We start from the raw sequence: 12,003 nt of genomic DNA, 5'->3' as shown, positions 1-12,003 counted from the left end.
TTGAAGATTCTTCGTAATCTGTTGCATATATTCTGCCACTGCTGGAGCAGGAGTCCACTCTGATGATCTAGGGAGCACTATATTCTCTGGATCAAACCCCAACTTGTTGGGAGCTGAGGGTCGGCCTGGCATCAGAGGTTAGTGGGTCTCTAGACCTCTTGTGTTTCATTTTTTTTTGGGCTGAGGATTATTAGATTGGAAGGAATAGGTAGAATCTGTGTCGGAATAATTAGCCACAGAAATTTATTTCTGCTAAGCAGGTTTAGAGGGATCATGTGATCTCCCAACCATTCTTGATAGAGCTTTGCCAGAACCTTGGTGTGAGGCCAACTCTGTGGCTTGCGGGTTACCTCTTGTGGAGAGGCTTTTCTCACCAGCCCTGATGCAGATGGAGATGTCTGAGCTTGTTTCTGTCTTTTGGAGTATCGTTTGAGGCGAACTGCTAATGGTTGCAGATGCGTTGCAAGTGTTTTATTCACTGATAGTTGAATTGAATGATCAAGGAATTCAACAAAATATAAATTTCTGGGTTCATAAGGACCACACTTAGGGGCCGATTACGATTGAGGAAGGCCCGTCACCGCCAGCCATGCAGTGGCGGTGCTTCCACATTCGTTCTGCGATTTTCCCCCACCACATTACGATGGCGGAGGCAATCTCGCTCGAACCGTGGCGGACGCAAAGACTGTCTGCCACGAGTCCGCCAAAAGCAATCTTACAGATTGCCTTGCGGACGGATCCCATAGCTCTAAATGGTGGCGGTGCCTAGCAGGTACCGTCCACCAAATTAGGATGCTTGGTATTGCAGGCCTTTCCATGGTGGCGATGGAAAGGCTGGTGGGGATTAGTGACGGAGGCCCTTTGCGGACCCCCTTGAGTTGGGGGGAGGTGAGGGTGCACTTGGGTGGTACCCATGGTACCCCCTACATTTCACAGCACTACGTATCAGGCACCTTGTGATGCCTGCGACATAGGGATGTGAAATGCACAACATGGCATTTTGACATCACGGCTGGTGCTGCTGTCAGCATCACCTGCCGCAATGTTAAAAATCAAGATCCGACCGCCATGGTGGCGGTCGGATACTGATAGGGTGTGCGAGACCGCCGCATGCATGGCGGATGGTCCCGGTTTATACCAGGATGGCAGACGGACTCCAGTCCGTACGCCATCCTAATGACCCCCTAATTTGAGTCATAAGGGTCGCATTCTGACATATTGTTGTCTCAATGCTGTAGAGTCCCTTCAAAAAGGAATTCTGGGGGGAGCTGCCCCAAATGGCCCAATATATATATATATATTTACTACCGTGATCAATACCGTGATGGTCGAAACGCATAGGAGGAGGAGAGTGATGGAATGAATAAAAAAGCTAAATAACCCAAGGAGAGTGCCACGCATTTTTTGTATTGTTGAGAAATATTTTGCGAGATTGGTCTTTTCTCGCCTTGAGCACCAGCTGATCTGCGCGCCCCCCGCTGAGGACTGCTTTTTTGGAATATATTTGGTTAAGTATGCTGAAATAGATCGACATGCTATTATGGAAGAAATAGCAACTATCTCAGAGCAGCTGGCCAAATTAGAACCAAGTGAGTTTATTACTAAAACTAAGCGTGATATTGAGGAGAGGGTGAACAAACAAGAGGAAAAAATCAAAAATCGCAAGGCACAGAAATTTCTACGAGACAAATGTGATTATGAGGAAGGTCGCATTTTCACTTTCGCGCGCAAGTATGAAAACGCGAGAAAAGCGATTTTTGAAAAAAGCACTCAAAATGTGAAGAAGCCTGAGGCGGCAGGAATTAGTCACACTACAAATGTGGCAACTGACAGTGATTCCCTCACAAGTGAAGTTTCATCTGATTATGAAAGTACGTCCAGTCTGGGAATATCAGGACAAACAAAGATCCTAAACTTAGGAGAAGAGGTTGATTTTTTAGCTTTCGACAGACGCCAAACGCTAAGGCCTCGGAATCAAACCAACAAGAGGCAAGAAAACGTAAAAATATTCGACGAAGAGAGCGGCGCAAAAAGAGGAAAAGCGCCAACAAGAAAATCATATTGGCGCAGAAAGTGAAAGCGAACAATAATACTATCATCAACCTGTCACCATTAATTTTATCTCAAGCAGAGGAACAACTTTTGAGCTTGGGGCTTTCTTTTTGTCCGGTAAGCGATTTTAATTATTCCCAGACTAGAGTGGATGTATTTTGTTTTATTAGAAAATTAAAACTCAAAAAGTTCTTTGCCATCAAAGATGGAATGAAGGAAATACAGGCCAACCAAGACACATGTCAAATGAAGTTTACCACATGTAACAGTGAATTAAATGCTTCCGATGCTATGTTATTACGAGATATGCAACACCTCAATAGAGAGACATTACCAGGGATTGATTTGGATGGTGAGCTGAGCTCCACGCAGGATGGTCTACGCCTAGAACACATATCACAATTGGGAGCCGGCATCAATCCATTCAAAGCCAAATCAAAGTTCATACCTATTATGCCTAAGGATGCTATTGACATTTATCATGAAGTTGTAATTGAAGACTTAAAGAAACTTCATTACCGTACAAAACATAAAAAGCGGTACAAAAGTGAACAAGAAAAAGAATATGCCAAGTTGATTAAAAAATTGGGAAGCATGCATGAAATCATAGTCACTAAATCGGACAAAGGCGGCAATATGGTTATTTGGCCCCAGAAAGATTATATATTAGAAGCCACAAGGCACTTACAAGATGTAGAGTGTTATGAGAAAACCTCTTTTAACAAGTACAATGTGGCCAAACAAACTCTCAAAAAGGAACTTATGGCTTGGAAAAGAGAAGGGGTCATTTCTATGGAGGAATTCAAGTTTCTGCACATAGAACATTCAACAATGGCCAAACTCTATTTCATCCCAAAAGTACACAAAAAGACTACTCCAGTTCCCGGTAGACCAATTATATCGGCTATCAACAGCATGGGGGAAAATGTGACCCAATATGTTGATTTTTTCTTACAATAATTTGTTAAAACACTACCAAGCTACATCAAAGATACTGGGGATTTCTTATCAAAGATAGAAAACATTACGTGGTCAGAGGATGTACTCTTTATAACATTGGATATAGAATCCTTGTATACTAGTATCGAACACTCTACAGGTTTAGCAGCAATAGAACATTTTCTGGGGCTAAGACCTATTGAATTTTATCAGCATAATAAGATGCTTGTGAGCCTAATTTCATGGTGTTTACACAACAATTATTTCATATTTGGCAATGATGTGTACCTACAGAAAAGAGGCGTGGCGATGGGGGCTTGCTTCTCCCCCAGCTATGCATGTATGCGTGTTGGCTGGTGGGAGGAGCAGGTCCTCAAGATTACCCATGCCAATATTTTTAAGGAGAATGTTTTGTACTGGATGCGGTACATTGATGATGTTTTTTAGTTTGGAAAGGTAGTGAAACTGAAGCATTGCAATTCATTGAGGAAATGAATGTCAATATGGTCAATCTTAAATTTACATCCAATATGAGTAGAAATAGTATTGACTTTTTGGATGTTAAGGTGTACAAAAGGGATGGATCTGTAGGTACGACACTGCACAGAAAAGAAACAGCTGGCAATTTAATTTTGCATGCCAGCAGCTCACATCCCAAGCATATGGTGGACAATATCCCATATGGTGAATTTTTGCGTCTCAAGAGGATCTGTAACAATCATGAGGATCTCAATAGATGCACTGAGGAAGCATACAGCAGATTTAAAGAAAGAGGATACAATGAGAAAATTTTAAAAACTGCTCTAATTAAAACAAGGGAAAGATCTAGGGCATCCCTTCTCACCAACAAAGTGGACATTGTACCTGATGATAAATCTGCTGTGAGGTTGATTACAGCTTATAATAAACAAGAGAGGAAAATCCGTGCCATAGTCAAACGTCATTGGCCGATTATCTTAACAGATGGGGTTTTATCGACCAGATTACCATCCCAGCCAACTGTCACATACAGAAAGGGAATCTCCATGCGCACACAAATAGGTAAGGCATGTCCGGAATTAACTAATGCCAAAATGTGGCTACAGCCCAAAAATGGCTTTACCAAATGTACCACTTGCAGGGCGTGTAAATTTGGTATTAATACCACACACTATCTCTCGCCTTTCAGCCCTGACAAAATAGCCATTAAGGGCAACCTTACCTGCAAAACAGAGTTTGCTGTATATGTCCTGACGTGCACTTGTGGACTGAAGTACGTTGGCAGTACTAAGTTGCAGGTGCATGTCAGGATATTGCAACATTTACGCGCTATTGTTAACAACGACTCCTCATACCCGGTGGCACGCCATTTTAAATCTACTCACAACAATGACCTTAGTTGTTTAACTTATTTTGTGGCAGCAGCCATTCCAAAACTTCGCCGAGGTGGAGATCGAGAGAAAGCCCTGAGACAGTTGGAATCTAAATTAATTCTTGAGCTCGATACCAAGTTCCCATCTGGCCTTAATAATACTGAGGATTTGCATAACTTCTTATAGACTAGCATCATTAAATTAGATCTTTCAAATCTGTTTTAAGTCCGGTTCTTTTTATGTATCTTATCCTTATGTCTATATATATATTTTTAGATATGATACATGTATATTTACTATTGCCACATACATATTTGCCAAGTGAAATATAAATTAATTGAAATATATTTTATTGTTATTTGTGGCTGAAATGTTTTTAGGGATACATGTACCATGGGTATCACACTACTGTGAGTTACACAGTTACACTTTTACTATACTTTGCACATTATAGTTACATTTTAGGTGTTTTATACTGAGGAAATGGCCTGTTAATTAGAAAAGCAAGTTTTGCCCGCACTTTGGGTCTAGAAGTACAGTAATTGGCATGGCTATCATATGATGGTCATTTACTGGCATTTATGCAGTATTATTAGCATTTCAGGTTCCTTATCTAAGAGTTGCAGATTGAAAGGATGGCGATTTTGCACACAAATATTATTAATAATATTATTGTATAATATTTTAATATTTTTAAATATATTTATATATTTTATATTTTCATTTTTTCAGATGAAATTAATTTTGCATGATTGCAATGTACCATCCTCACTACTGCACACCATGAGATTTATCTCAGGATCTGATGTTTCCGGCCATTTGAGGAAATCCAATATGATCTCTTAAGGACTTTGTTTTGCATATTACATTTTAAATGCATCTATTTTGGTTTTCACCTCAATTAGAATAAGAGGTTAATTCAATACAGCAATAGTATTGAATTAAGGGACATGTTTTTGAAATGTAAAACAATATTAACATTGCAAAAAGACCATGATATCCTTTTAGATATATACCTGACATCCAAATGTGCAAAGTATTTTGTTTATGTTTATTCACGATGTGTGGTCACATGGGTGTAGCATCACAATTTAAAAATGGCAAGTTTACCTCTTTTCGTTGATGTGATCAAGGGCGAGTGACGCCCGAAACGCGTCTTCAAAGGATTCAACAGCTTAAATAAACTTATTGCTGCTTTAAATCCGTGGTTCGTGATTCCTTGGTGACTGGGTCGGCGAAAAAGCAAGCTGTAAGTCTACTAAGGACCAGGTGTGTTTCTATATATATATATATATATATATATATATATATATATATATATATATATGAATCAACAACATGGGAGCGCAGTCCAGCTGGTGCCAATTCTCGCAAAATATTATCCAACAAATGAACAAGTACACGGCACTCTCCTTGGCTTAAACAGCATTCTTTATTTTGACCATTCCTAAAGATGTGGACTATTCTCAAAGAAGATTTAGAGCCAGGGGGTATCCAAACAAGTGGATAGACACAGCAACAAAATAGAGTTTCTAAAAGTAAAAGAGATGAAATACTATTTGACAAAGAAATAGGACCAGTAAAAGAAGCAACAAATCAATGCAGGTTCATAACAACATTTAGCAAGCAACAAGCTAAACTATGGAGCATTCTAAATAAGCACTGGCACATAGTTAAAAATGATCCCATACTAGGTAAAGTAGTTCCCCGCAGACCACAAATAACATTCCGTAGAGTAAGGTCATTCAAACAGGCATTTGTCAGAAACACCTTGAGGAAGCCTCAAAAAAGTACTTGGTTGATTCAGCCAAGGGTTTGTAAAATGTACAAAATGTAAGGCCTGTACACATGGAGTCAATGTGGAAAGCTATAAACCAGGACTGACCAAGAACACTAAGAAGATCAAAGGGAATTACACATGTAAGACAAGTTTTGCTGTCTACGTGCTGCAATGCCCTTGTGGCTTGCGATACGTAGGCAGAACAATTTTAGAAGTCTACAAGAGAGTCCTACAACATTTGAGGGCTATTAGAAATGGTGACCAGACTTATCCTGTCGCTCGCCACTTCGACAGATTTCATAACAAAGATGCTAAAGGCTGCCTTATTATGTGATTGATGTGATGGACAGTGATCAAAGAGGTGGAAATAGGGAGAAACAACTATGGATGTTGGAGTCACGATACATTATAGAGCTGGACTCCAAGTAGCCAGGGGGTTTGAACGTAGAAGAAGACTTGCACACACACTTATAGTTCAATAAGAGAGTATTATTGAAGTAATATTGGAATCAGTGAAATTGGCTTTTTAAATACATTTTAATTAAACAGACTTGGTTAGAGTATCAAAAATGAGGGAGATCTATAGGTACTGTCATGATATATGAATAAATGCCCAACTTGGGCTTGATTGTAAATACATCACCTTAGAATGAATTGAGATGCAAGCCCGAAAGGGCTATCAATAATTATGTGCATAGAAGAAATCAAAATTTTGGCTACCACGGAAGCAATATTTAGTAATATATAAATATTCCCCAAGAAGGGTGTGTACTAACTAGTAAGGCATTACGTAAAGCCACATGGGCCGGATTGCATGATAATGCGATTAATTGCACAACGTGATGACGATATGTTCAAATGTGAAAAATATGCTATCTGTGGTTTTAAAGTGGAAAAAGAATATAACTTTAATTCTTTGCACTTTCTATATATTATGAGATGTTACATCAACATTGTACATATTTTTTTGATCTCCACATGCTAAAACTACAAGTCTGTCTTCACGAGCACTGTTTTTGTAGGTTTTAGTGACACGTTTTCAACCCAGGTTTGGTGCAATTTGTATTTATTTTAACACACCACCAGCTGCCATGACATGTTTTGGCAGATCCCTGCCTTGATCACATATATATATATATATTCACTGAAAAAACCATAGGTTTCAGGGGTGTTATAGTTAGCTGGACATTTCCCTCATACAAAACCCTAGAAATTCCCCTGTTATAGTTAGTTCAGCTAACTATAACTCGCGCCCCCGCAATGCACTGCTGATGACGTCACACATTACATCACTCATGACATGGTCAGTGACATCACTGATGACATCACTGATGACATCTCAAATGACATCACTGATGACATCACTGATGACGTCATCCATTTGATAAATTAGTGCATCTTCTCACACCCTAATATATCCTTTGATACACCGACTCAAAATTTCAGACTGCCATTTTGAAAACCATAGATACTCCAATACCAATAACTACGCACCCACTCATTGACTCTTAGATCTACATACATCTCCACTCACTCACCTGTACAGTTACTCATACTTACAGTCACTCTGTGCATTTATACACCTATATAGACACTCACACACCGCCAATCATCCATCGAGGTACTGACACATCTAGTCAGTCATGCAAATAATTAATCGCAGTCCAATTTACTCACCTATACAGTTAAACACACTCAAGTTAACTTACTCATAAAAATACTAACACATTCTGTGTCTTCCTGCAGAAAAACAAACAGCACATGACACAGATATCCTTGCACTATGGCGCATACAGCCACTCCCAAAATCATACACTCTCACATATAGATAGTTATATACTCTTACACACATATACACTGTGTTTCACATATGTAGTTACTGACACATGTACAACTGAGATATACATTCAATCACTAACACTCCCATACATACACTCACCCAACCATACTGTCCATCACAGATGCACTCTTAAAACCATGCACCCACTGAATCACCCACTCACACATCTAGTCACAGAGTCACACACACCCTACCCACACAAACACTCAGGCACCCATACAGATACTCAGACAAACAATCAGTAACCCATATAGACACTCATATAGCTATTCACAAAACCATGCAGCCACGTATACACCAACACACAGACACATACAGACATTCACACAGTTTAGTCACTATTCTGCAGTAAGATACATTTAATGACTCACTTATAGAGTCAGTTACGCACCTAGAAAATCATCCATTCACACACTTGTACACCCACTTATTTTTCAACAGGCCTTTCCCTATATATATTGAACATATTAAAACTGTTCAGAAACACATACTCAATGGATGATGTCATCAGTGATGTCATTTGAGATGTCATCAGTGATGTCATCAGTGATGTCACTGACCATGTCATGAGTGATGTAATATGTGACGTCATCAGCAGTGCATTGCGGGGGCGCGAGTTATAGTTAGCTGAACTAACTATAACAGGGGAATTTCTAGGGTTTTGTACGAGGAAAATGTCCAGCTAACTATAACACCCCTGAAACCTATGGTTTTTTCAGTGAATTTCTAAGGTTTTTTAAATGCCAATTCCTAACTATAACGCCCCTGAAACCTTTGGTTTTTTCAGTGAATTTCAAAGGTTTTTTAAATGCCAATTCCTAACTATAACGTGCATGAAACCTATGGTTTTTTCAGTGAATTTCAAAGGTTTTTTAAATGCTAATTCCTATCTATAACTTATCTCTAAAGATATCATGAAAAGCATTCTTTTTTAAAAGTAGGGTGCACATTAGTTTTGTGGAAAAGCATCTTTGTGATTGGTTAAGAAAAAGCAGTTTCAACGTGGAGTACATATCATAGGATAAAATTTGCTCAGCTCAACCACACCTGCTACTTGCATTTGGAAGGCACTGTTCGAACTTAAAACAATCGTCAACTTTTAACCTGCACGTGTCATTAAATGTTCAAGAAAATGTTACAAAAAAATATCGTAAAGTTTTAAAAAATTGATGAACTTTTAACCTGTACGTATTGTAGAATGTTCTAGAAAGTGTGTTGATAGAATACGTTGCACTTCTGACTTCTATGTGTTGTTGAATATTAAAAAAAACGGTTCATATGGAAAATTAAAAAGAAACCAATAGAAGAGAAGTTTTGAAACCTAAAAGAATCAAGGAACTATTCTAATTTATTCTTTACAACTATTTATGTGTGCAGCAACAAAATTATAGACACAACAGCACTAGGAAGAGGAAGAAGCAGGGAGTGGGGGGACGGGGGGAGATGGGCAGAATGTCACACATGCAAAATTAAGTACAGCACAAGTATAGACAATGGCCAAAATGAAACACACTAAGAAGGAGCACAAGTCACACAACCCGCCAACATCACACCACTGAACGAGCATAGAAGTGAAAACCACGCTGTATTCATACAGGATGTGTACAAAGGCCAGTCGTTGGTGTTGTGGGATGTCTGCGACCGTGGTCATCATGGATGAGACGCCCAGCACATGCTCGAGTTCACTGTGTGTTATGCTGCCAAACGGCTGCTTCTCCCTCGCACGAGCCCCCTCACTTTTGTACAGTGCGCTGTTGTATCTCGTGCACTCGTACGGCACACCATTGTAATGCCTATTTGCACATGTCCTGCTACATTCCAACTACAACATCACAGTGCCGTTTGGAGGTGGTGCATGCCACTTTACAACATCGACTGCTGCGGCTCATGAAACGGACCACACCAGAACACAGAGACACACTTACCGCACTTCCTGTACACGGACATGTCCGAGACACCCCGTTCCCCTTGCCGGATAGGCACACCCCTCCACTGACCTGTGAACCCCAGACCAGCACACGCCAGTTGTGCATGCAGGAGGATGCGTGCGTAGCTACACATCCAGGCTCACTGCCAACGCTGAGGTGACAGCACACTGTGATGTTGCAGGGCTCGTGCCTATCATGCTAAGACAATGACCACAGGGACACACTTACTAAGATGTGGGTTTGGGGGGCATTGGCGGTCCTGGAGTTGTTGAGATAAGTCTTCTGGCCCTCATGGGTATCCCTGTAACATGCTCATTGACTCTATGGCACCTGTGGGTGTTCTGGTGTGGCTCTTGGCTGTGTTCCCTTTCATGGTGTAGGTAGTTGTCCTGCTTAACACCAGCAGAAAGCAGGTGTAAAATCCCTGGTGCTAACGTGTCTTATCGCCGGAATTTGTTTTGCATTGCAATTGGTGTGAAAGTTGTGATGTGATTTTTTTCGTGTGCAGAACAATATACGAACTGAGCAGTGTATCTCGTCATGATCCAGCACCTGATGCACTATTCCCAATCAATATAAATACAATGAGATTTCTTAATAGATTTTGTGTGTACACTGTAAGTGCAGCCAATACCTCAGTGCAATTCAATACAGGATTTTAGTATTTAGAATAAATCGGAGAGGTGCACCTCATGTCTTTTTGCACGGGAACGGCTAGTCTCCATTTCATTATCAGCACTTTAACAGAAGTAAAGTTGAGATAAATCTAACACACTATTCAGAAGTTGGTGCAAACTGAAGATATCACCAGTATTCCAGCGATAAGTGCCCCAAAATTTAACACCATGGTGGACTCCATCAAATAACAGTAATAAGAACAAGAAAGAGTCACACAGCAGTTAAGAGAACAACTAAAAACATTATGAATTTTTTTTTCCAACTTTATTTTTTATAAATAATAAATATATAAACGATAAACTATTTTCAAACTTTATTTTTTTATTAACATAAATATAAACAATAAACTAATAAACAAAATGGAACAACAATAATACAAAACAACAAGGCGGAACACTCCTGTGGGAACCACGGATGTCGACGACAGACCTGGAAAATCAGAAAGATTGTTAAAAAAAAAAAAAACAACATGGTATTCTCAACAAAATACCACAAGAAACAAATCACAGATATATAAAATGTATACAGCTAACAACAGTTTATAAGTTTAACTTACAAAAACTGTAAATGTTGCCGCTTTAAAATATTTACCGAATCTGAGGAATTTTTTTTGCAGAAGGCACCACGCACACAACGTTTTTCTTCAGTGGTGAAGAAATGTTTAACTTTTTCCAAGGGGCAAACAAAGACCAATGCCACCTTCTTCATTCGCAAGATTTGCCAAAGAGTTCTGTTACAAGGGGATCCTAACAAAAAATACTTGTGCGGCACAGCAAGTATGATGAAACACCTAAGGACCCTTCATCCAAACAATCTTGCACGAGAAGAGTGCAAACAGATGAGAAACACTCCTGTTCTGTATCTGTAAAAAAGAATCACAAATAAATGTATATTAATAACTTTCAAATTTACACTATTCCATTACTGTACAAACACATTTTATATAAAAACTGACTAAGAAACTATAGCCCTGAACCACAAGTGTGACGATCATTAAAACACTACATGCATAGTGCATACTACTTTGAAGCAGTTCATGCCCTAAAGCCTACCTCACTAAAACTTTACATGCTAACTGACTAAATGATTACAGTACTATAAGGAGACACACTGGGTGAGTGACAGGGTGTTTGCTAGAAGAGTATGAATGCTAACTAGGGAATTGAAGGTGTGAAACACAACTGTGTAGGTGATTAGAGGACTGCATCCATACTGCATAGGCATTTAAAGCAGTCCATGTGCTAAGGCCTGGCTCACTGCATGACTACTTGAGTACTGACTGAATGATTAGAGTACAGCAAGGAGAGTGCCTAGGTGAATGTATAAGTGCTAGGCTTTTCGCACAGGGAATGGATTAGTACTTGGTACTGAATGGGTCACTAGAGGAGTGCAAAGGCAGTCACAAGTGCTGGACTGTATGGATACTGACTAGGA

General features: G+C 39.6%; 1 long non-coding RNA gene across 1 annotated transcript in view; it reads left to right on the top strand.

Annotated features, from left to right (window-relative positions):
• The window catches only part of LOC146867145 (uncharacterized), a 1,035,764-nt gene extending 1,030,291 nt beyond the window's left edge, over positions 1-5,473 (top strand). Inside the window, exon 7 of the long non-coding RNA XR_014961085.1 lies at positions 5,076-5,473. This is a non-coding gene — a long non-coding RNA (uncharacterized LOC146867145). The remainder of the gene's footprint in view (positions 1-5,075) is intronic.
• Positions 5,474-12,003: the final 6,530 nt, after the last annotated feature.

The sequence above is a fragment of the Triturus cristatus genome, chromosome 1_2 (assembly GCF_964204655.1).
Source record: "Triturus cristatus chromosome 1_2, aTriCri1.1, whole genome shotgun sequence".
NCBI lineage: Eukaryota > Metazoa > Chordata > Amphibia > Caudata > Salamandridae > Triturus > Triturus cristatus.
This window is presented reverse-complemented; position numbering and strand designations above follow the sequence as displayed.